At 41.2% G+C, this 26,389-nt stretch overlaps 1 long non-coding RNA gene across 1 annotated transcript; it reads left to right on the top strand.

Moving 5' to 3' along the window:
- The first annotated feature begins 4,313 nt into the window (after positions 1-4,313).
- Positions 4,314-25,774, top strand: LOC136148765 (uncharacterized). Its single transcript, XR_010659554.1, has 3 exons — positions 4,314-4,446; positions 16,462-16,655; positions 25,170-25,774. It is a non-coding gene; the product is annotated as an uncharacterized lncRNA (long non-coding RNA).
- Positions 25,775-26,389: the final 615 nt, after the last annotated feature.

Below are 26,389 nucleotides of genomic sequence, written 5' to 3'. Positions count from 1 at the left end.
TGAAAGGTTCAGCCCTTGGGTCAGGATGATCCCCTGGAGGAGGGCAAGGCAACCCACTCCAGTATTCTTGCCTGGAGAATTCCTTGGAGAGAGGAACCTGGCAGGCTGCAGTGACTTAGCACAGCACAACATATTGCCTCTTTAGTGTTCATTAACCCTTTATTTGGGTCACATTTTGTCTCTGTATTTTTGTGCTTCAGAACCTAAGAGAAATAAGTAAAAATAATGTTTAAAAAAATGTAAAAGGACTTGTAAGGAGGGCATAGCAATAGCTATTGTGGCTGCACCCTTGTTTCACATCCTTTCCAGTGTGTTCCAGAAGTCATCTAAGTTCTTAAGAACACTTGAAGTGAGATAGAATACATATTGAACACTGTCCCTTTTATTCCTACCAGTTCTAGATAGTTCTCTAAACAGAGTGTTATGCAGAGGATTGTCAAAAAAAAAAGAAGAAAGAAACTTCCTAGAGACACTGATCTGCCTTAAAAGAAGCTATCTTCTACCTTCTTATCTGTTGGACTGAAAGTCTCTGAAGGGCTGAGACCATGTCTTTCCCTGTTTATGTATCCTTACCTTTTCCTTGGTCACTAAAAGCTTCCTGACATCTAAATTAATATGAGGGAAGGAAAGGTTCTGAAGAAGTAAAACTTTTCCTTTTCTTCATTTGAAAGTTTTATAGAATAGCCTCATAATTCAGAGCTATGACTTCATATTTTCCTTTAGTCTTTATTATATTAGGAAAGAAAGTAGCAAAATTAACAGTACAAGGGGAGAAGAGAGCATAGGTCGATTTGGGAAATCTCAGACCTAGTAATGAATCTCCTGGAGCCCCAGTTTCATCATTGGTCAAAGGGGATGTTAATAATATTCACTCTGTTGTCCTTGGAGGTTTACTATGAAGGTTAAATAATAATCCTAAGTGGGAATATATTTAATGCTCTACAGAAATATAAAAATATAAGGGGTTATGTTCTAACTCTAGATCTCTGTCTAGCAATGAAGGTCAGGCCATGAATGATTATAGACAATTTTTAGGGAGTTTTTATTCTTGATAATATGCCAGTTTACTAATGAATTTGCAGAGAACACTCTGAGTCCATGCAGCAATGTGATAAAAGCGAGCTTATTTCTTATCCGGTCCTATTTACATGACTGACAGAAAAGGCAACCAAAAGTTACTGTCTGTTGTGCTTTAAAATGATCCTGCCAGGAAGGCTGCAACAGCTGGATGACCCATAGAAACGGGAGCAAATGCACCTTTTGTCCTGTCCAATCCTTCCCTTCACTTGTGACACTTTGGCTCCAGAGTGTCCTATTGTCCCCGAACATGCTGCCTTTGTGTTCTTAGTTTTGAGTGTTAAACTAGAAAGGCTGGAAGCAAGACAAATAACACTGGGTCAGCTGAAATAAAAATCTCATGGTTTTGGAAAAGATTTACTCTGTAACGGTAAATTCTTAGCGCTCACTTAAAAAAAAAAAGTCCTCAATACATCCTTTAAATTCTAGTGCTTTTCAAGCGGTATAAAAAGTAAGTATTCAAATTTAATTTGTTAGTGATTTGATGTTTAACTTTACAGATTTAGTAAGTTACTAGCATGTTAATAAACAACAAGATTCCATTTCTTTTAAGGATGATTGAAATATAAACCTATAATTTCTAAAAATAATATTTTCCTTTATAAGGAAACAAAAATATGACCTACAAGAAACTTTGCAAATTCCTTTCCTGATCTGCGTCCTTTGTTTTCTCATTATAATGTGTTGGCAGCAGGGTCACTCCTCAGCATTATCTAGGAACCAACAGATTTGAATGACAGCATTTTTTGAAACAGCAGTTCTACCCAGAAGGGACAATCCCATTAAAAGAGCTGTCTAGGCAAAGTTACTGTTCACTTAACTACCCTGAAATACAAGTTAGTCAATAAGAAATCTTCTCCTTTCAGCTGTCCTTGAGTTCTCCCAGTGACTTCTCAGTGGTGACTTTATTTAAATAAGCTCATCTCTCCAGAACTCAGAGAAGGAGGAAGGAGGAACACTCTGATTTAAATTATTTAATGAAGCAAGTATTTCTTTTACTACATAATGTGACATAGCATAAATGAACAAATTTTATTTGATTTAAACTTTATCTTTATGGCTTGTCTTTTCCAATTACAATTGATAGCTGGTTTTCTTTTACTTTTTTTTTTAAATGAGATTCTAATATACTGTTCTAACTTATCTAGTTCTGAGAAGAGGATTTTAGATCAGGGGTCCAAGAATGTTCTTCATTCCCTATACTTCCTCAATTTTCCTACTTCCATGCTGCCCCATCAAAAAAAGCTTGCAAATTCACAAAACAGGGAAAACTGAAACTTGGAATAATCAACTAGGTATATAAGAAAAGCATTTTTAAATTCATGAGAAATACTCATGGAGGAGATAAAATGTAATCATCCTAAGGTGTTCAATACAATTGGCAAAGTTACTTTTCCTACCTAGATTTTTCATCTGTACGATGTTGCTTTCATCAAAGAAGTATTTTAGAATATGTGAAAAGGCTTTTAAATTTGTTGTGTTATTTTGCATTCTGATGATGATGATTATAATATTGGTTAGAGATTATAATATCAGTTAGGAAAAATTAGAATAGTGATTATAAGATTGAGTATGATGACTGTACATGAAATACTCCATTGATGCTTCCATTGAGAGGTTAGGGGATTAAATTCCAGTCACCACAGTCCTAACTGATTTGATTTCATAGACTTTATTGGCTACATATTCCTCCCTGCCCTCCACCTCACTTCCCCATTCCTCTTGTGGGTCTCCTTCATCTCCCAAAATGAATGACTTGCACTCAACTTTTTGTCTCAAAGTCTATTTCTGGGATATTCCTAAAAAGATATTGTCATTGCTTAAAATATATTTGTACCTACCTGGAATTATGGAAATCACCTACCTAGAAGGAAACTTTGAAAAGTGTACAATGGAAAGCAGGAGGAGTTTGGAGCAAGAAATGTCCAAATTAAAATGATTTTAGTAGCTCTGTGACCTTATGCAGTCCTCTCTAAACCTCAGTGTCCTCATCAGTGAGTGGTTGCAACATAGCATTTGTCCAGCTTTCTTTACTGGGTCTTCTCAAAGATCTAATCAGATAATACACCTAAAAAGATAGATATTAATACAAAGATTATTATTGTTGTAATTAATTCAGGAAAACTTCAAAACACCAGTTGAAATTGGAATAAGTGAGAAAGAAGGCAGCTCATGTCTGTAGCAGGAGATTGGTTATGGGATAGTGCTAATTAGACCATCTAGAATTAAAACAAAGAATTTGCTTGCAGAATCAGAGAAATAATTTATAGTACCTTACAGACTGCATAATTTCTTCCCTGCCCAGTCTGAAGAGTAGGATTCTGTGATAGATCATGGATGCCGTTCTATGCTGTAGAAGAGGTACACAGAAGGAGAAGAGAGATATTAGCAAGATTACACTAGAAATTGCCTAGAAGACAGGGAGCAGAGAGGCAAAGGAATGCTGGAGAGCAGCATAATCTCCTGGCTTCTTGAATCTTACCACTCTTTCACATCTCATACGTCTCCTGGTGGTGGCTAAGCATGAGGGCCTTACCCTTGCAGTCAATCTTCCTGGACCCTGGCAGAAGTAGACGTGATTCATCCAAAGCTCTCACTCCACAATCTGTAGGATTTCCAATGCTCTCCCCAAGCTTTCTGGGAATTCTGGGAGACTGTCCTCTCTAGTGACCAACCTGACTCTAAACTCCTCGCTATAGAATTGACTCAGTTATAAATTGTCTTTCTTTTCCATGCATAATGCCCTTGTTTTGTATCTTGTTGATCTAGAGGTGGAGCTTAGATTTTTTTCCTTGATTTACACACTCACATACACATACCTACACACACTGAGGTTTTGCTCCCCTAAGATGTCTCCAGTGCACAGCGAGGCTATTATTGTGAGGCATTCTTGCTTGACACGGGACTTCTCCACAGAGTCCCATGGGACTTTGCCCAAAGATTCCCCTGCTGACCTGGTCAAGACTTTTCATAACTGTGCTGCAGTTGAAGGCTCATGCTACAAATTATTTCTTCCGGTCTGCTCTCCCAGGTTTTGTATCTTCATCACTATCTGAAGGCTTTCTTTGCCTACTTTGCCCCTCTCCCCCTTATCCTTCACATCTTTCTTCCCAGTAAATCTATTACCTATATAATTTTATCTGCTTCTTGGAACCTGAACTAAGATGCTTCCTAGAAAGAAGTAATTATGATACCAACATTTAAGATCATTTTTCTTCTTCATTCTGCTACACAGGTATAATCCTAGAATCTCTTCACTGATGTTGGCTCATGAACCCCCTCCAGAATTTCCTGGGTGAAATCTGAAACTACCTGCCATGTGCTGAGGGCAGAGAGAGACTGAAGAAAAAGGTCGACCACTCTTGATTGGTAGGTGGCAGGTTCAATCAGCAACTGCACATGCATGTTTAGTTAGTCCAACTCTTTGTGACCCTATGAACTGTAGCCTGCTAGGCTCCTCTGTCTGTGAGATTTTCCAGGCAAGAACACTGGAGTGGGTTGCCATCACCTTCTCCAGGGGATATTCCCAACCCAAGGATCAAACCCACATCGCCTACGTCTCTCACATTGGCAAGCAGATTCTTTACTACTAGTACCACCCAGGGAAACACTCAATAAGCAAGGGAACTTATTTACCAGGCCTATCTTGAGTCACTGAGAGATCAGTAGATCTCTGCACCCACCCTCCAAACCTTAAAATTGTCTATAGACATGTTAACTAGTTCAGTCATGTACACAGACCTGACTGTCTCAACACCACAACATTTTTGTAAGGCAGTGTCCTGGGGCAGCTGCTAGGATGGGAAAGGCAATCAGAGTACATATTCCAAGGACAGGGAAGTGGGTAAGGAGCATCTAATTGTCCAAGTCCACCAGTCAGGTCAAACTGGCAGTCACATCTCAATAACCTCCTCCAACAGCTGGTGATATTTGACTATTATGGCATATATATTTGTACATAACAGATTTCATTTGTCCATGACAACCAGATTAAACCTGGTCTAAGGTCCAAACACCAAAGTTGCGTAGTAGCCAATCTTCAGAGCTTACCCCTCTCTGAAGCTAAATTAGCGGCTCTGTCTAGGCTCACTTCAGAAGTCATTTCTCGGTCCATTCAAAAGCTAGCAGTGGTTCTAGAGGCTCTCCTCTGTTGGTGCCCTGCTATTAAAACTTTGCTAGAATCCTTAGGCCAAGGCTCTCCATGCCTACTCCATGTAGACAACCCAGAAGTCCTTCCCATAAATAACCCATAAACTTAGTCTCCTGAACCTTACAAACCTGCAATTCTTCTCCCAGTGTTTAGGAATATATCCATCTTTAAAAAAAGATTACTTTCCTCTTCTACCTTTGAAGTACTCATCCTTCATTTTCTTCCATTTTCAACCTCCTTAAGTGAGAGTTGCTCAGTCATGTCCGACTCTTTGTGACCCCATGGACAGTAGCCTGCTAGGCTCTTCTGCCCATGAATTTCTCCAGACCACAGTACTAGAGTGGATGGCTGTTTCCTTCTCCAGGGGATCTTCCCAACCCAGGGATCAAACCTAGGTCTCCTGTATTGCAGGTGGATTCTTTACCATCTGAGCCACCAGAGAAACCCTCAAACTGTAAAAACAAAGATCCATGTAGTTTTCCTCAAGGGTAAAATCCACCAATGACACAAAGGCTTGGTTATCCAGCTGGGACCAGAGGATGCTGGTATTACTGACCCTCCTGAGTCAGTCCCCAGAAAGGGTCCTCTGGCCTGGTATTGCTTGAGACTGAGCTCGTATCAGAAGCAAAGGAAAAGCATTATTCTCTGATCAAAGAGTGGAGAGGTGAGCGTTCTCTCCCTGGAGCACAGGCTCTCCCCATAAGCTGTGGGTACAGCTGCCTTATTGGATCTCGGCCATGGGGAGGAAAAATGGGCAGGGGCTGAGTTCTCCCAGCCCAGGCACAGCTGTGCTGTTCCAACGCCAGATCGGAGTGTCTCCTCACCTGGCCAGTGATGTCCATCTTGAATTACAGGACCATGCTCAGCTCTGCTCTTGCACACCATCTGACAAGCTGAGGTGTGGGGTGCAGCCATTTTGTATTTGAATTCTGGGCTGAGAATTCAAGTAAATTCTAATTCTAATTCTAAGGCTTCTGCACGCAGCACCCTATGAGCAAACGAAACTAGACTAAGGACAAAGAAAAAAGAACAGGTTAGATTTTGTTACTCAGATTCTATTTTTATTCCCTGGGAATTGTTAATGGGCTTTGTTGCAGACAAATCCCCCCTCTGTGTTGCCCTTCATTCTTGAGCAGCACTGAGGGGCTCAGGTCTGGCTTCTGTTACTATTAATACTTCTGGCTGAGTAGATGATGTTAGTAACCCCAGGCAGAAGGGCAGAGCCTCTCCCCCAGCTGCCTTTAGACCAGTTTGATTGTCCCCAGGCTTCAGCATTAGCTGTTTATATCCCTGAGTGACCACCATTTGTTAACCTTTCCAAGACAAGGGACTCTAGACAATTTAAGATACATAGCCCGAATATTGGGAAGAGAACAATGGTCATACACATCTAATTTTTCCTAAAATAGAAGTCTCTAGGTCTTTTTCCTAAAGGCAAGTGTGCCCTGATGTTGAGGCTTACTGCCAGGACTGAATCTCTCTTGTCACACTTCTGTTGTTTTTCAGAAGAGAAACTTCAGGTTAAAGGAAGATTCACAAAAAAAAAAAAAAAAAAAGGAAGATTCACATGAGTGGTCAAGCAAGTCCATTGCTCCAGATTGTCTCTCTGGAGGTTGGGGCTTGGAGACCCTCTTCACTCGAGTGTGATGTACCCAAGGAGTGATCCCTGCAACTTCAGGGTAGAAAGGCTGCTAAGGATCACCAAGGGTCTGTTCCACTTAGAGGGGAGTTGGTTTTTCAAGCTGATAGTTTTCCAAGGTTTTAGGTTCACTCAGTCTCTTGGCTGGAAGGAGTGGAGGGCCAGGTCATGGGTACAGCACCAGGTGCAACAGCTGGTTGCCATATTCAGTGAGGGCTTTCATGGTTTCTTCTACCTGGAGGGCATACTTGAATTGTTTCATTTCAAGGGGGTTCAGTTCAGTTCAGTTCAGTTGTCACTCAGTCATGCCCAACTCTTTGCGACCTCATGGACTGCAGCACGCCAGGCTTCCCTGTCCATCACCAACTCCCAGAGCTTGTTCAAACTCATGTCCATTGAGTCGGTGATACCATCCAACTATCTCATCCTCTGTCATCCCCTTCTCCTCCTGCCTTCAATCTTTCCCAGCATCAGGGTCTTTTAAAATGAGTCAGTTCTTCACATCAGGTGGCCAAAGTATTGGATGAGCTTCAGCTTTTAGCATCAGTCCTTCCAATGAGTATTCAGGACTGATCTTCTTCAGGATGGATTGGTTGGATCTCCCTGCAGTCCAACGGACTCTCAAGAGTCTTCTCCAACACAACAGTTCAAAAGCATCAATTCTTCGGTGCTCAGCTTTATGGCCCAAGGAGGTTAAGATATTCCTTTTGTTGGGCTTACAGAATGGGTCTATCATACATGAGTTTGAATGCATTTAACTTTAACTTATCCTTTGTGGCTAGCCCCATACAGAAAAGGACAATCAGAAGCAACTTAATCCAATTTTCTGGAGTTTTCTGATGTAGTTTGCCTAAGGCCCATTTCAAGATCTGATTAAATCTCTCCACTTTCCCCAGTGGATGATTGGGGTTTCAAGGCTGAGAGCAAGGTCCATTTTATGCCCAGGGTACTTGTTATCCACTCATCACTTGAGACGCAAATACTGGACTATTATCACTTTGTCAGGATCCTAGGAGTCCAAACCTGGAAATTATTTCTTTTAGCCTTAGCCACTTCAGCTGCTATTTCAGTTCTAGCAGGAAAGGCTTCTACCCACCCAGAAAATATGACTGCTAGTACCACCTGAAATTGCCTAGTACTCTTAGTAGGACAATAAAATCAATCTACCAATCTTCCCCAGGATATGTTCCCCTGGTCTGAATGGGCCTCCTTAGGCCTCTGAGAGGTCTGGTATTCATTGTGCATATGGGGCATGTTTCAACTATCCTAGTGATGATACTTTTCATGTCAGGAGTTACCATAGCATCAACTAATCAATTATATAGGGCTTATCTCCTAAAGAAATATTTATCAAGAAATACCTAGAGTAACAGGCAAATTTGGCCTTGAAGTACAGAATGAAGAGGGGCAAAGGCTAATAGAGTTTTGCCAAGAGAATGCATTGGTCATAGCAAACACTCCCTTCCAACAACACAAGAGAAGACTCTACACATGGACATCACCAGATGGTCAATACCAAAATCAGACTGATTATATTCTTTGCAATCAAAATTGAAGTGCTATACAGTCAGCAAAAACAAGACTGGGAACTGACTGTGGCACAGGACATGAACTCCTTCTTGCCAAATTCAGACTTAAATTGAAGAAAGAAGGGAAAACCACCAGACCATTCAGGTATGACCTAAATCAAACCCTTATGATTATACAGTGGAAGTGAGAAATAGATTTAAGGGACTAGGTCTGATAGACAGAGTGCCTGAAGAACTATGGACGGAGGTTCGTGACACTGTACAGAAGGCAAGGATTAAGACCATCTCCAAGAAAAAGAAATGCAAAAAACACAATGGTTGTCTGAGGAGGCCTTACAAATAGCTGAGAAAAGAGAAGCTAAAGGCAAAGGAGAAAAGGAAAAATATACTCATTTGAATGCAGAGTTCCAAAGAATAGCAAGGAGAGATAAGAAAGCCTTCCTCAGGGATCAATGCAAAGAAATAGAGAAAAACAGTAGAATGAGAAAGACTACAGATCTCTTCAAGAAAATTAGAGATACCAAGGGAATATTTCATGAAAAGATGGGCACAATAAAAGACAGAAAGAAGCAGAAGATATTAAGAAGAGGTGGCTAGAATACACAGAAGAACTGTACAAAAAAGATCTTCATGACCCAGATGATCATGATGGTGTGATCACTCACCTAAAGCCAGACATCCTGGGATGCGAAGTCAAGTAGGCCTTAGGAAGCATCACTACGAACAAAGCTGGTGAAGGTGATGGAATTCCAGTTGAGCTATTTCAAATCTTAAAAGATGATGCTGTGAAAGTGCTGTACTCAATATGTCAGCAAATTTGGAAAACTGAGCAGTAGCCCCAGGACTGGAAAATGCCAGTTTTCATTCCAATCCCAAAGAAAGCAATGCCAAAGAATGCTGAAACTACCACACAATTGCCCTCATCTCACACACTAGTAAAGTAATGCTCAAAATTCTCCAAGTCAGGCTTCAACAGTACGTGAACCATGAACTTCCAGATCTTCAGGCTGGATTTAGAACAGGCAGGGGAATGAGAGACCAAATTGCCAACATCCATTGGATCACTGAAAAAGCAAGAGAGTTCCAGAAAAACATCTGTTTCATTGACTATGCCAAAGCCTTTGACTGTGTGAACCACAACAAACTGTGAAAATTTCTTCAAGAGATGGGAATACCAGAACACATGACCTGCCTCCTGAGAAATCTGTATGCAGGTCAAGAAGCAACAGTTAGAACTGGACATGGAACAACAGACTGGTTCCAAATAGGGAAAGGAGTACGTCAAGGCTGTATATTGTCACCCTGCTTATTTAACTTATATGTAGAGTACATTAAGAGAAATGCTGGACTGGATGAAGCACAAGCTGGAATCAAGATTGCTGGGAGAAATATCAATAACCTCAGATATGCAGATGATACCACCCTTATGGCAGAAAGCAAAGAACTAAAGAGTCTCTTGATGAAAGTGAAAGAGGAGAGTGGAAAAAGTTGGCTTAAAGCTCAACAATCAGTAAACTAAGATCATGGCATTTGGTCCCATCACTTCATGGCAATAGATGGGGAAACAATGGAAACAGTGACAGACTATTTTCTTGGGCTCCAAAATCACTGCAGATGGTGACTGCAGCCTTGAATTTAAAAGGCACTTGCTCCTTGGAAGAAAATTTATGACCAACCTAGACAGCATATTAAAAAGTGGAGACATTACTTTGCCAACAAAAGTCTGTCTAGTCAAAGCTATGGTTTTTCCAGTAGTCATGTATAGATGTGAGAGTTGGACTATAAAGAAAGCTGAGTGCCAAAGAATTGATGCTTTTGAACTGTGGTGTTGGAGAAGACTCTTGAGAGTCCCTTGGGCTGCAGGGAGATCCAACCAGTCCATCCTCAAGGAAATCATTCTTGAATATTCATTGGAAGGACTGATGCTGAAGCTGAAACTCCAATACTTTGGCCACCTGATGTGAAGAACTGACTCGAAGGCCAGCCCTGCAGCAGGCCACCACTGACCCATGCCTCTACCAGAGACTCCTGGACAGTCACGGGCAAGTCTGGGTCAATCTCTTGTGGGGTCGCTACTCCTTTCTCCTGGGTCCTGGTGCATACAAGGTTTTGTTTGAGCCCTCCAAGAGACTGCAATAGATTCCCCAAGGTGACTGCAATAAATCATGTCTCTGGTTTCTATTAAATCATACTCCAGGGGTCCTATTTCAGTAGGTAGCAGGGTGGTAGAATTCAGTACATGGCAAGTTTTTATGGTAGACACTGGGTTCTCTAAAAGCATAGCCTGAATGTGAATCAACTGTCCAGAGGATAGCTATTCTGATAGCTATTAGACCTTATTAAAGTCTGGTGTGGTGTCAATATAGTGATTGGCTGACCAAATGTTGACTGTTCAGCCTTTTTTTTAAGCAAGGCTGCAGTAGCTGCTACTGCCTATAGTCAAGAAGCCAGCCCCTTAGAGTGTTATGTTAGAAACTCAGTCTTGTCAGACTTTTTCAGACTCCATGAACTGTAGCCTGTCGGGATCCTTTGTTCATGGAACTCCCTAGGCAAGAAAACTGAAGTGGGTTGCCATTCCCTTGTGAGCCATCTGGAAAGCCCTTAGCAGTCTAAGCTAATTATTTAGAGAAATAAGCAACCACCCAGGTAAGGGGTCTCAGGTTTTGAGCTAATACTCCAGGGGTGATACGCCTTCTCTTCGGAATATAAAAGGCTCTTACCTTCCTTTGATCCTGAATGTAAAGATCAAAGGGTTTAGCTAGCTCTGGAAAGGTCAGGGCAGGGGCCTAAAGTAATTGCTTTTTCAATTCTTGAAAGGCCTCATTCCATTCTGAATTCGATTCAAAAGGATCATCATCCTTTCCTTTCAACTTTTCAGGTAGAGGCCTAGCTACTAAGCCACACATAGTTAGTGATCCAGATGCCCAGCCATCCCCAGGAAACCCCTAAGCTATCTTCCCATTTTAGAAGGAGTGAGGCTGCAAATGGCTTCTTCCCTCTCCTGGGGTAGACTTCTCTAACCTTCTATGAGAATGAAGCCTAGGTCGGTTGCCTAATATGAAATATTTGGGCCTTTGTGAGCGTATTTTTGTCAGAGACCTCCTTAGTAGGACTGGTGATCAGAATGTCGTCTACAACTGGAAAAGGAATCTCTCTTCCAGATGTAGATTTTCTAGATCTTTAGCTAAATTCCCCCAAAATGGCAGGGGGTTTTCGAACTCTTGGGGTAGAACTGTCTGGCAGTATTGTTTTTATTGTGAGGATGGGTCCTGCCACACAAAAGCAACAAATTTCTTGTGACTCTGGAGCTAACAGTACGCAGAAGAAAGTGACATCTTTTAAATCTAATACAGAATGCTAGGTTCTGGTGGACAACAGAGTGGCCAGCAGGGTTTAGAGATTAGGGACTCCTAGCTTCATATCCTCGGGACTTCTTTGACTGCCCTGAAGTCCTGTACCATCTGGTATCCCCACTGGACTTCCTCATAGGGAGAATGGGGGTGTTAAAGGCTGAGTGGCACGGTCTGGTAAGGCCCTGGTCAGTTAGGCCCTGTTTAACAGGGGCAGTGCGCAACAAGATCTCCTGGCAGAAAGGGTACTGTTTCCTATTGGGCCATGTGTGTCCAGGTTTCACTTTTTATTTTATTTATTTCCCTGGTGGCTCCTAGAATGCAGGAGACTTGGGTTCGATCCCTGGGTTGAGAAGATCCTCTGGAGAAGGCAATGGCACTCCACTCCAGTACTCTTGCCTGGAAAATCCCATGGATGGAGGAGCCTGGTAGGCTACAGCCCATGGGGTCGCAAAGAGTCGGACACGACTTCTGTCTGAGCGACTGTCTCAGACACAGACTGAGCGACTTCACTTTCACTCTCACTATGACTCTGCTGGGTCTTTGCTGCTGGGCAGGCTTTTCTCAAGCTGCAGTGAGCAGGGCTACTCTCTAGTTATGGTGGGAGGGCTTCTCATTGCGGTGGGTTCGGTTCGGTTGTGTGGAGCATGGACTTTACTGTGTTCGGGCTTCAGTAGTTAGGGCACATGGGCTCCGCAGTTGCAGCTCCCCGGCTCTAGAGCACAGGTTCAATAGTTGCGGTGCATGGGTTTAGTTGCTCCACAGCAAGTGGGATCTTCCCAGATCAGGGATCAAACCCACGCCTCCTGCATTGGCAGGCGGATTCTTTACCATTGAGCCAACAGGGAAGCCCATGTCCAGATTTTAGATGGCTCTTACAGCTTGTCCCACCTGTCCCTGGGCCCAGATATTGGGATTTATTTTGGGGAGATCAACGTACTCTGTCCAAGGAGGTTTGTCCTCAGCCATTAACATGATCATCTAGTGCCCTTTGTCTAAGGGGACACTGATCTCTGATTTATTTCCCATTAAGTGAATGGTACCCCTCATCTATGTAGGATATGTCGTCCTACCCTGGGTATAGGGCATTTGGTCACATTCAGGAAGGAATGGTTGAGAATGTGTTCATTCAATTTACATTCTAATGGCTCTATGAATGTCACTTTCCTGCCTTCCCTGACACACCCATGAGTTTATAATTCTTGTTACCACGTTTGCCTCGTTTGGTGTTCAAAATTGGGTAAGTGGCAACTCTAGTGTCAGCTAAGAATTTGACAGGCTTTCCCTTTTTCCAGTGGTTAAGACTTCAAGTTTCCACTGCAGGGGGCACAGATTCAATCCCTAGTCAGTGCGGGTGGAATGGAGCGGGGTGGTGGGTGGTGGGGAGAAGAAGTGCAAATGAGATGTGAAAACCTAGATGAGCCCTCCTTCTCCATCAAGGATCTGCCTTAAAGGGAATACTTTTCTTGGAGGGTTGTTGGATTACCACATCTGTTTTGAAGGTCATGTCCATAAAAAACTGGACACAGGGAATTTCATCCCATTTCTTTTGTCTCTGGCATACCACGTCCAATTGTAAAATGATATTTTAAATTAGAGATTTAGAAACCCATTAACTGGCCAATTTTCCCAGTCTCCCAACTGGCACTGAGGCTAGACTGTATTACAAAGGAAGATTAAATGTTTTGCCTCTTCACTCACAGAAGAGTTTTGTTAGCAGTTAGCATGGACAGGGGGTGATACCTATCGAAAAAACTACCAGGTCTGCATGATGCACCCTAATGGGCTCCTTTGGTGTGGTGAACCTTAGATGTTCTGTTTTGGATTTGTTTCAAACTACTGAGAGGGGTGATTGGATTTATTGGTGGTTGATTTGTTGGCACACAAATGCCACAAGATTTAACCCAAATAAGATTTCCCATTTAGGAAGTTTGGAACCAGCACTAAACTGTTAATGGATTCCTCAAAAGACCAAAATAGGAGATATCCAAATGGAACGGACTCTGATATAACCGAGGGTCTCCCTTGAATTTGTAGTGGCCTGTGCCTGAGATAGTCCCTCCTCACTCAGAACTTCCCACAGGTGGTTAGACAGGGCTGCCTCCAGGCCAGAGCAACTTAGTCACTTTAGTTCCTGACCAACTTGTCCGTTAGGGAGAGCCATAGCTATGCAAGGTGGGAATCTTCTCTTTCCTCCAAAAAGGAGGGGCTTTTGGACTTTCTGCTGGGTGAGGGCTAAGAGCATGAGGGGTTCCCATGGGATACTTTCCAGTTTGCTAGGGAGAGCCCATGGGAGCTCAGTCGATGAAGAATCACCCAAGCTTCACCTCACAAGCAGAGAAAGGAGAGAAGATCAGGCAGATCTTCTGTTCTTGCCAGCAGCTCACAGGTCTTCCTGTTAATGGGGTTCCTAGTCTTATGAGAGGCTCAGTGGGCTCCCCAGCCCGCTTCAGAGAAACAAGCACTCACTGGAAGAGGTCAAGTCACCAGTTGCATACCTACCTTGGGATCCTCTCGCACTCGGGTTTCCCCAGTGCCTTTTCCTGAACTTGGACCAAATGTCCTCATTTTGTTTTGTTAGGGAGGTCCTTATTACCTGGAGCTTCCCCTAGGGTTGCCTCTTGGCCCATAGGGCTGGCTACTTTCCTTTACCAAACTGAAAACAGCTATGGAGAATGCTACTGTTGACCCCCGGAGGTTGGGGAGAAGGCAAAAAGCCCTGGTGCAGCTGCTACTGCTTGCGCAGGGGTCAAGAGCACAACACTGGCTCTCCCTTGTCCACAATTCTCCACCATCCTGGGGTACCCAGTACTGCCAGAAGGCCAGCCAGAGGCAGTGGGTAGACAGGTGTGAATTTCAGCCTGCCATCCCCCAAAATGCCACAGTATGATTCCTTCAAGGGAGTGTAGTACAGATTACTCTGGGGGTCTATGCTGTGTGCATACCACATAGGATCTTCTGGTTGCTGGGCAGAATTGCGTTGAATTTGGCCCAAAGTGCTATGGGTCTGTATCATCAGAATGTACTGAAAGATCAGAGTCAATCGTTCTTCCTCAAACCTCCCAAAGCTTCTATTACGTCTCCTTAACGGTAGATATTTGAGCAAAGAAAATTTAGTAGTGTCATAGCTTTAAGTCTCAGGATGCCCCTATTGCTACAAACTTTTTTTTTCTAGCAGCCACTTGGTAGGAGTTTGTTCTTAGTGTTTCTGCCACTACTGGGCAGGGGTAGAATTAGTAGACAACAAAAACATATACTTCCAAAAGAGACCGTGGGTATTAATTAGGTCATTACTCCCCAATTCACAGATGAACAAATGACAATCCAGAGAGGGCAGGTACTAGTCCTTCATGAAGTCAGTTAGTGTTATGGCAACAACGCTGTCTAAGTCTCCTGGCTCAAAGGTGTGGAGCTGAAAGCAGAAAGAACATGAAGTTACACAGATTTGACTTTGTACGTGTTTTCTGGAAAAATTTGGGCATGTTACTTAAGTAACCTTGGACTGCAAGGAGATCAAACCTGAATATCAGTCCTGATAGGAAATCAGTCCTGAATATTCACTGGAAGGACTGATGCTGAAGCTGAAGCTCCAATACTTTGTCCACCTGATGTGAAGAACTGACTGCTTGGAAAAGACCCCCATGCTGGGAAAGATTGAAGGTAGGAGGAGAAGGGGATGACAGGGTGATATATCACCGACTCAATGGATATGAGTTTGAGCAAACTCTGGTAGTTGGTGATGGACAGGGAAGCCTGGCGTGCTGCGATCCACAGGGTAACAAAGAATCAGACACAACTAAGTGACTGAACTAAACCTGTGTCTTCTTTCCATCTTTAACCTTTGCATTCTAATAAATACCTTACAGAGTTGTTCCGAGGATAAGATAAAATGAAAAATGGAATTACAGTAATGTGCTGGTAAATGCATAACAATTATCTCTTGGAGTTGATGAAGGAGCTAGAATTTGTACCATCTGATGATTTCCATGGTATAAAAATTCCTCCTGGTGTCAGTTTCAAGATTTCAACAGTTTAAAAAATGGCTGGCAAGATTCCTGAATATTTAACAATTGCCTCTCACAAGCCCATGTGAGCTGGCACGGGCTGGCTCCAGCACACCACTGAATATAAAACACTTAGCATATAATAGATACTCAATAAGTTTTAGTTGCCTTCTCATCCTCACAAGGCACAGGTTCTTTCTACTATCTGTAACTGTTGTTTGATGAACACTATCTCTTTGAACTTCCCAAGAAATGATAAGTCATTGTTGTAATCTATGTAAATAAAATGAACTCTCTCCTGTGAAGGTGGCCGCACAGCATCTCACTACTTTAGAGGGTATTTTAGGATGTGTGAAGTCCCCAGAATTCACCTTACAGGACCTCTGTGACTTCCCGAAGAGATAGGTTGACATGGTCTGTAGCAGCTAAGACTGAGGTAAATTTAAAGCCTGTGGAGACCATAAAGCAGAAAAGACATGGGGATTTCAAATAAGAACCTTGGATAAAAGGCAGATACTCTGAATTGCAATTGAGCTCTTTCTCACATACACAACTTGATGTAACATACTCCAGGATGGGTAGAAGTGACACATTTACTTACTGTTTCTTAATGATTCCCTTGAACAATTCCCATTAGGGCAGCTGTCCTATTTGTTTGTTTGCCTGCTTTCTTTATTTTTTATTTTTATTTTTTTGCGTGCTTTCTTTAAAGGTGGACCATACACAGCCATTTCTATCCAAGAAGGAGTAACTGGTACAGAATTGCCCTGCCACCATAAACAGCTAGAAAACTGGACAACACATGTGAAACGACTGTTTTCAGATGTTGGGATCACAGTGTACTCAAGACTGTGGTTCCAAGAGAAGAGAAAAAATTGAAGTGAGTCCTCAATTTTCTGTCTGGAAGTAAGGTTGCCAGATAAAATATGGAATGCATAGTTAAATTTGAATTTCATATGCATAATCATTTCTTAGTATAAATATATATAAAAACATAATATTGGATTTGATTTGTTAAATCCAGCAATGCTTCCTAGAGGCATTTTTAAAGATTATTTATTTATTTTTGACTGTACTGGGTCTTCATTGTTGCATGTGGGCTTTCTCTAGTTGTGGCAAGCAGGGGCTACTCCCTAGTTGCGATGCATGGGCTTCTCACTGCAGTGGCCCCTCTTGTTGCAGAGCATGGGCTTAAGGCTTCAAGTTGCAAGCTTCAGTAGTTGTGGGATACAGGTTTGTTGCCCTGCAGCATGTGGACTTTTCCCAGAACAGTGACTGAACCTGTGTCCCCTGCATTGGCAGGCAGACTCCTAACCCCTGGAGCACCAGGGAATTTCCTCAAAATTACTTTTTAATCAGAATAAAAAAGAAACACATTTTTGCTGCTAAAGGCACTAAGTTTATACCAAAGAACCTTTGACTTAACTTTTATGTTATTCTCTATAGCTGTTTTCTTTCCACGTTCCCCTTGAAACACATGAAAAAACCTGTGTTTTATTTTCAGTGTTACCACTTGTCTTGCCTTTCTTCCTTCCCTTTCCTCTCTTTCATTTGAATCCCATTTAAAATCGTCTCTCTTAAGTTAACAATAGAACGTTTTACCAAGTTGCTATATCATTCCTACTTGGAAAATAAAAATAAATAGTAACCACCAAATAATCCATGTTTATTATCTCGTGGCAAAAAGTAAAATCTCTTGTATCAGGAAATGACTGATTTGTTTATTCATCATAAGGTTAAACGGAGTCCAACCTGTTCTAACACAGCTGTGTTGGTGGGGCAGGGCTGGCCAGCTTTGTTCATTTAAATTAGCTGATGACAATTTGGACCCCTCAAAAAGTATGTTCTAAAAAGCATGTGGTAGGAACAGTACAGAGAGAATACGTTCTCTCCTATTGTCATGCTTTCAGCTTGATTGGTGAATGAAGTAAGAGGGCGTGACAGGACATTCCCTGTCACTATCATGTCCAATATGACATGAGGTTACATCATGTTTTTAATTCAAACGCAATTAGTCATGTCCACACTTTAGCATTTTTGGGGAAAAAAAAAAAAACTTTAGAGAATGAAAAGATTCTGAAGAAGATATGAAAAACTAAAATCAAATTCAAATCAAACTGTCTGCCTCAACCCTTAGCAGATTCAGGTCACACTGTCTTGGAAGGGACTAAAATCTCCTAGATTAGCTTCTTGTGAACAAGATGAGAAACCAACTGAACCCTTGCTGAAAATCTTTTGCATATACCCTGAGGATTGCCGCAAACCTTCAATTTGTGAAAAATGCAGTATCTATGAAGCACAATAAGGCAAGATATGCCTGTACTAAAATACTACATTAAATAAATAGCTTCAATTTAGTTTTAAATGCTCACATACTGTTTGCTCTCAACCTATTTAGAGAATGGAAAACATTTTCCGTTGTGATGGTTGTAAGAAACGAGTCATACTGGTGGCTTCTGAAACAAAGTCTCCCCTCAAAAGTCATCCTTTGAAACCACTTCAGTGTCTTGCTGGTTGAATGAATTACATTACTATTTGCTTAGCAGATGTAAACTTCTCTGAAATTACGCCATTAATCCTCAAATATGTTTACGTCTACTAAACCTAACGCTATGACAGGGATGCTATAAAAACGATGGTCTGAAACTTTTTTTTTTTTAATGTGATTCACCTGACTGTGTAATTGATTTCTCTTTTAGAGCTTTTCCTAATGACAAAACTTAGTACAAGATTCTCCTCCTTGTGGTGCACTGGGTTTCTTAAATCTGTAAGTTTCTGTCTTTTGCCAAACTTGGGGAATTTTTGCAGTTATTTCCTTGAGTACATTTTTCAGCCCTGCCCTTTTTCTCTTCTCCATCTGGGATTCTGATGACATGAATATGGTATCCTTTGTTACAGTCCTACAGGTTCCTAAGGTTCTGTTCATTTTTCTTTTTGTCTCTTTTCTTTAGGGTTGTTCATATTGGGTAATTTCTGTTATTCTCTCTTAAAGTTCATTGATCCTTTCCTCTGGTCTCTATATTCTACTGTGGAACCCATTGATGAAGGTTTTATTTTGATTTTGGCATTTGAAGTTTCCATTTGGTTCTTATTTATATCTTCTATTTCTTTGTCAAGGTTTTTAATTTGTTTAATTGGTTTTAACTATGTTTGTAATTGCTTGTTGAAGCACTTTTTATGATGGCTACTTTAAAATCCTTGTCAGGTAATTCCAGCATAAACATAATCTTGGAACTGATATCTTTTGATTATCTCTTCTCATTTGAGATTTTCCTGGTTCTTTATGAGTGAGTCTCAGTTGTATCTTGGACATTTTCCCTACTATATTGTGAGATTCTGGATCATATTTAAATCTTCCATTTTAGCAGTTCTTCTAGGGAGGATGGAGCTTCCCTGGTAGTTCAGATGGTAAAAAATCTGCCTACAGTACAGGAGACCTGGGTTCTATCCCTGTATTGGGAAGATCCCCTGGAGAAGGGCATGGCAACCCACTCCAGTGTTCTGGAGAATCCCCATGGACAGAGGAGCCTGGGGGGCTACAGTCTGTGTGGTCGTGAAGAGTCGGACACGAACGAGTGACTAAGCACAGCCCTAGGAAGGATGGTGATGTCTTATTGTATCACTGTCAGGTCACGTGGACGCTTATAGTCCCTACTTGGCCTGTACTGAATCCTGGAAAGCAGAGGGGCATCTCATTATTGCCGGATAGGAATGGGGGTTCAGACTCTCCACTAGGCCTATGCTGACATTACGGGGGACTGGGAACCTACTTATGGCTGAAATGTGGTAAAGCTCCCAGCTTCCAGCCCTCTGGGTGGGAGTGGCAAGTCCTGGCTCCCCACCTGGTCTTTACGGACAACCTGGGGCAGAGGTTGGGGGTAGTCTCATTCCCATACGGTGGGGATAAAAGTCTCAACTCCCTGCTGGAAGGGAAGAGAAGTGCCTTGATATAGCTGGGCAAGCACATATGTCTAAGCTTTCCACTCATAATTTTCTGTGGAGTTTGGCTGAAGAAGAGAAATTATTGTCTAAAAGTTTTATTTTGCTAGACTGCCCCTTTCCTTTTCCAGTAGCTACAGATAAATGATTTTTTGTAGGATTTTTTTTTTTTTTTTTTTTTTTTGCCTATACCTATTTCTAGGCTGCCTGCGGAGTCCAAAACCCAGTCTGGATTATATTCGTTTTATATACAGTGTCCAGGGCCTTTAGCTGCCCTTAGGCAGCTTAGAGGAGCAAAGAGATGTATGTTTACTCTTTTGCCCTGGAATTGGAAACTCAATATCAAATCCCTACAGTTCTACTCTCATTGCTGTGGCATTGTAAGGCAGCTGTTCCAAGAAGGAAAATGAACATTTGAGCCTATATACTTTTATTGCTAATGCTCACTACCCCTAGGTCCCGGTACGTCTGGGTGGATGTAAAAGGTTTTACCTCTGCACCCAACACAACAGCTTTCTCCTTCCAGTGTTAGTGCAGCAGGTGGGAAATGAGACAATTCTGGTGCCAGAACCTAAATTTCCCAGGTGGTGTTGTTTGCCCCTGGCTTGGAAAGTGTGGCTCACTAGCTATGTGTCTTCAGGGAACATAGCTGCCAAGACATGATCTCTATTCTCTATCATGAAGACTTAACCTGCTTTCGTGGCATTTTAGAACTTAGCTGACATTTCATCTTTGCAAATAAATTCTGCACTGGGACAAGAGAAGGAACCATCACTTTTTAAAATTTCACATGGACTCTCTAACAACCAGTGCAAGCACTTCAAGCCTTGAAATCCTTGCTGCTGGCACATATTTCAAATAGCAGTTGGGATTGCCACTTAAGGAACTGCAGTTTGTGCATTACACAAAGGCACCCAGCCAATGGGACAAAAGGGAGCTAGGATCCAGCCTAGGCTCCTCTTGCCAAATCATGTACCCACAGGGCTGCATCATTCAGAGGGGGTGCCTTTTTCAAACTTGCACAAAGGCTCCCTATAAGCAATCAGCTGGGTTCTGAATCTAACAATAGCAGTATTGCAGCATCTCAAAAGAAACGCTTTCTTGTATTCCATAAACTCATTATACTTGAATATTCAATTGATACTCATACATAATTTATCTCATCACTTCAAAATCATTTGTTTTCAGATTTTCAGGCCTTTTAAAATGAGCTCTAATCATCTGAGGTAGGGTGCATTGCAAATTTTGGTAAGAGTCAAACTGGCTCCTTAAACAGATTTCCATTCTCTTCCTGGGACTGTACCTTCCTGTTAGTGGGGACTGTACCTTCCTGTTTGTGAGGACTGTTCGTTATCAGGTGGTGGGCAAATAAGCTAGGCTTTCTGATAGACACAATGCCCCACCCTTTAGCTGTGAACAAAGCCTCTGCCTTACCTCCTCTGATCGTGGGACACATTAGTATATGCTTCCAAGGTAATTGGATATCTCTGCCATCTTGAATGCTGCAGCACTGATTAAAACTGGATACTGAAGGTTAAAATAGGAAACTAAGGAGTTGTGAGAAGAGGCCCAGCATTTGCCTACTTAACCAAACAGTTAGTGACCACTAAGTGGATGTATTTCTTCTCAGAATAAGAGTTTTAAATTCCTTGGATCAAATAAGCTTTATAAAATATGTTGTTCTTGGTCTTACTGTAAGCCAAGCCTGATTTAGATGTAAACAGTTGGTTCACATCAAGACAAATAACAAGAGAGCACCAAAGCACACCCTGGTTTCTTAATCCACAACACTGACCCTTTATTTCTGGCTTCACCAAAATATTAATATTTTAGAAAATATTGTTATTTTTAAAAATGAACATGATGATGAACTGGTCACTGTGCCAGAAGCACTGAATTCAGGGCTCCATCCTCCTCTTTGCCAAAGCTGTTTGCTCAGCTTAGCAAGTCTCCCAGCACTACTGCAACCCAGGGTTCATGTCCACTAGGCGAAGAGTCTAAGCCAGCCCTCACTCGAATTTTTATACATCCCCAACAAGTATAGCTTGAGTGTGTGGTGTTCTTTGAGTTGCTTTTTTTTCCTTTTTAAACATTTACTATAATTTTCCTAATACTTTTTAAACTTTTTTCTCCTTGATGTGGAAATTGATTTCCCAACTGCTAAGGAGTTTTTCAACTGTACTCAATTTTAACAAAAGGCAAGAATTCTATAAACAGCCACATCCCTTTTGCAAAACACCATCATGTCACGAGAAGACTCTTTATGGAAATTCCTCTGTAAGTAAAAATAAAATAAAATTTGGAAACGTATTTTTTATAATTTTATTTATTTATTTTTATTTTTTGCTGGGTTTTTGTTGCTGCGTGGGCTTTTCTCTAATTGCAGCAAAGGGGCTGCTCTCTTGTTGTGATAGGCAGGCTTCTCATTGCAGTGGCTTCTCTTATTGCAGAGCAAAGGCTCTAGGGCAAGGGGGCTTTAGTACCTGCGGCACTTGGGCTCAGTAATTGGAGCTCTGGATGATGGTTGTGGCGCACAGACTGAGTTGCTCCGTAGCAAGTGGAATCTTCCTAGACCAGGGATTGAACCCATGTCCGCTGCATTTGCAGGTGGGTTCTTGACCACTGAGCAACCTGGGAAGCCCAAAATCTGGAGACATACTTAATCCTGTGATGGGTTAAAGAAAAACAAAACTCATTAAAAGGCTAAGATTCATGGTCCTCCTTTGCCATATGCTATGAGATCTTAGTTCAGACACTTACTTTCCCTGGATTTGCTTCCATATCTAGAAAGTAAACAAGCTAAATTAGATGCTTTCTTAATGATTTTTAATCCTATAACTCTATGTCAAATAGTCTTTGAACTGTTCACTCAGAAGTCTCAAATCCTTAGAAGAACTAATAATTTTTAATATGCAGATGAAAAAACTGGAACTCAGATAAGCTAAGTAACTTGCCCCAAATCACAAAACTAAACTATGGAATAGCTCCTCGCTTACCCAGGCCTGTCTGATTCCAAAGCTCATGCTTTTATTTTAGCTCTGCCTCCAGTGCAATTTTCCCCTTTCAGGAGAAGTAACTCTGGTTTCCATAACTTTATAAATTCTGTAACTTTATAAAAGACAGGATATACATACACACGCACAGAGGAAAGCCTTAGGAGAAAGTACTGGCTGCTTGAGAGCTGGCCTCTATACCTGGTCCTTCAGTTAGCTGACAGTAGTTCTCAAACTCTGACCTGGACCAGAAGGATCAATAACATCTTCAAAATTGTCAGAAATGCAGATTCTCAGGTCCCACCCCATGCATACTGAATCAGAAACTCTGGGAATGGGACCCAGCAATCTGTGTTTTTAACATGCCCTCTAGGTGATTCTATTATACACTACAGCTTGAAAAACACTGCATTAAGATGTGTCACCTTGGGAAGTAAGGTAAGAACGCTGAGCTCCAGTTGCCAGCTCTGAAAGCCTATGATCCTTCTATGACCTAACACCTGAATTATTAATAGGTGGATAAATCAGATTCATATCCCTAATTCTAAGAACTGATATCAATAAAGGGAAGGAGAAGGCAGATGAGGACAAAGAAGTCAGCCCTCTTCATATAACTCCCAATTAGTCAAAGCAGCAGTTTTATTTGTGATGATTTAAGGGAGTAATGCCTGTGACATTCCAAAATAGATCATCTTTTTTGGAGTCACTCTGAATGTGTCTAGCTCTTTGGAAATTAAAAAATTTATTAGGCAACTTGGAGTTCAGCTCAAAGAAAGAATCAATTAAAAATATGCATTCTGTTTCTTCAGTCTTGCTTTAAGTCATTCAGGAGACAGTTTCTGGGAATGGAGTCTAATAGGTCATTTTTGCAAATTGGAACAAAGTAATATCTCACTTCCCAGGAGTTAAAACCTCTCCTCCTACCCCCACCACCTGAGGAGGTGACATGTATTTTCGGATTCATTTCCACAAGAAATGACATAACCAGCCTTCCGGGTAGCTTCAGAAACTCATGTTTCCCCAGCTTAGCAATGACTCAGCAGATGGCAGTTGAGTATGAATGGCCTTGTGTACCATGCTGGCACCAAGGGTTATATTTTCATATTTATTAAACATTTTACTTGCTCACAGCCTAAGTTCCTATAACTCTATTCTTATGTTGTACATGACTTGAGTCAGAAACCTCCTCATTAGGCCTAGCCTTAAGGTTAGAACAAATGCTATTTTTCACTTGTGAGATTGAAGCTACCTTCATTAAAACATCTGGTGCAGGTAATCATTCAATGAATGTTGTCAAATAAAATAGTAAGTTAACTAAAGTAGTGCCCAGACTTCAGTTTAGCTTGTAAATAACAGTGATGGTTGCTCACCATTTTGAACACAGACTCTTACCTTATTGCTTTCATGATGGAGAATGACAGGTTCTTAGTATGAAGCAAAATGTCTCCTTAGAACTGGGGCTCAGACTTTAGCCCTGAAACAGGTTGATGTTCAAGAATCATATGTCCTACCTTGAAATAACAGACTGGGACTACTGATTATGGCAGATAAGTGGAGAAATAAGTAAAACCATACTTTTTAAATCAAATATTTTATAGATAAAAAATAATTTATGGGTGTCATTTGTATATAAAATATTAATAAAATATAGACAAGTTATAAAGAATATAATAAAAGAAATATTGTGTGCCCACTACTCATATAAATAAAATTTCTTTATATATCAATATACATGTATATACTGTATGTAAAGTATCTCTTTATCCAGAAATTGCTACTATCTTAATTTTTATTTTCCTCTTGCTTTTCTTTATGGCTTTATTACAAGTATATATATATGCATGTACAAAATATATTATTAACTTTGTTTTTAAACTTTATATGTAAGGTATTATATATACTTGTAGTATTCTTCTGCAACTTGCTTTTTTTTTTCAATTTAACATTATGTTCCTGAGAACAAATCCATTTTGTCATATACAGCTGTGGTTCATTTATTTTTACTGCTGCATAGTATTCTATTGTATGAACATACCTTAATCTATTCTTTGAGTCAGTGATCATTTGGATCGTTCCCCTTTTTTGACCATTACAAATAGTGCTATCATGAACATCCTTATACATATCTCTTGATCACTCTATAACTGCCTGGAAGTGTATAAGTTTCTGAGTCACAGAGTATGCACACGTCCACCATAGTAAGGCAATGATAAATTCTTTTCTAGAGTTTGGACCAGTTTATGCTGGTATCAGCAAGAGCTAAGTATTTACATATCCTCCCAGCATTTGATGTTGTCATCCTTTCTTATGTCTGCCAGTCTGCTGGGTGGAAAGTGCTATCTATTAGTTTTAATTTGTAGTTCCTACATAATTAATATGGTTGAGCATCTTTTCATGTGTTTATTGGCTTTTCTGATTTCCTTATCTATGAAGTAAATACAGTTCATATCTCTCTTTACTTTCTCAACCCTTTTATATCCACATGTAGGTGAGGAGTTGGAGATACATGAGTAGTGCTGAGGCAAATGAGAAGGAATGGGCATGATGAATGTTCCAAGAAGAGAAGACACCGTGATTGAAAGGCCAGAAATCACTGAAAATGTGGTGTGTTGGAGAAACCAATAGAACTTCCATGCTATATGATGCTAAAATGGAAGCTTTGACCTTAAGGTAAGAGAGATCTGAATTTGAAGCAAGTTCTAAACAGACTATGCTATAGTCTGTTTCAAAGTATATATCCAGAAACTAGTGATTTAACTCTTGAATTCCAAGTGAGGAAATGACTTGTGGAGATGACTGGATAGAGAGTTATTTCCGCCACTGCCTCCCAGGGAGAGGCAGATGGGATATTTTCTTTCACCGCATGATTAGAGAGGAGGACTTCAGTGGGACGAGTAGAATTAATATGTACACTGAGGAGTTTAGGAGACATGGTGAACTGACCTCAACTCATGCTTTAAAAACTGGAGTCAAATGCAGTTATGGAGCCAGCAAAGAGGTCAACAGACATCAGCTTGAAGTTACATTTGGTATGGCGTCTTTATACAATATGAGCTGGGAAAGAAGTTTCATCCTTTTCTTACCTCTCCTCTCTTCCCTGCTTCAAACCAAAGTTAACACATTAGAGTGGGGCGTGAGAGGTGGGAGCAACATGTGGGAGAAAAAAAGAAGCAACTGTGACCCACCCCCTTCCTTCATAAGCAGCCAGCCCACACTGGACTCCAGCAGGAGGGAGGGCACCATTCAATTTTAAATCAAGTTGAGTGTTTTCAGTGTCATATGCGACTGGATGGTTTGAAATATTGAACTGAAAATGTGTTGACACTGGAAGTGACCATAAGATTTTCTATTACCCAATAGGGAACTGAAAAGTTATTGATACTGCACGCATTTTCATCCAAGCATGAGAGAAGAAACAGGTTAAAGGGACAGTGGGAGACAGATACCGTTTCTGGATGATGTTCTGATTTTCAAAAATGATAGAACTAAAGAGCAGCAAGAGAAGAGGTTGTAAAGAAGGTGGCAAAGGCCAGATCTGAAGGCAGAATGAGTCATAGGATTTGGGACTTTTCCATAAAGGGAAGGTCTTTCTAGGCCCTAGAAAGCTGGTGAAGAGTTCTAGGTAGGGAAAGTTTGTCATCAGAATTGTGCTTTTTGAAAAATCCTTCCGGTTTCAGAGTAAATGGTAATGTGAAGGGCAGTAGGGTC

The sequence above is a fragment of the Muntiacus reevesi genome, chromosome 17 (genome assembly GCF_963930625.1).
Source record: "Muntiacus reevesi chromosome 17, mMunRee1.1, whole genome shotgun sequence".
Classification (NCBI taxonomy): Eukaryota; Metazoa; Chordata; class Mammalia; order Artiodactyla; family Cervidae; genus Muntiacus; species Muntiacus reevesi.
This window is presented reverse-complemented; position numbering and strand designations above follow the sequence as displayed.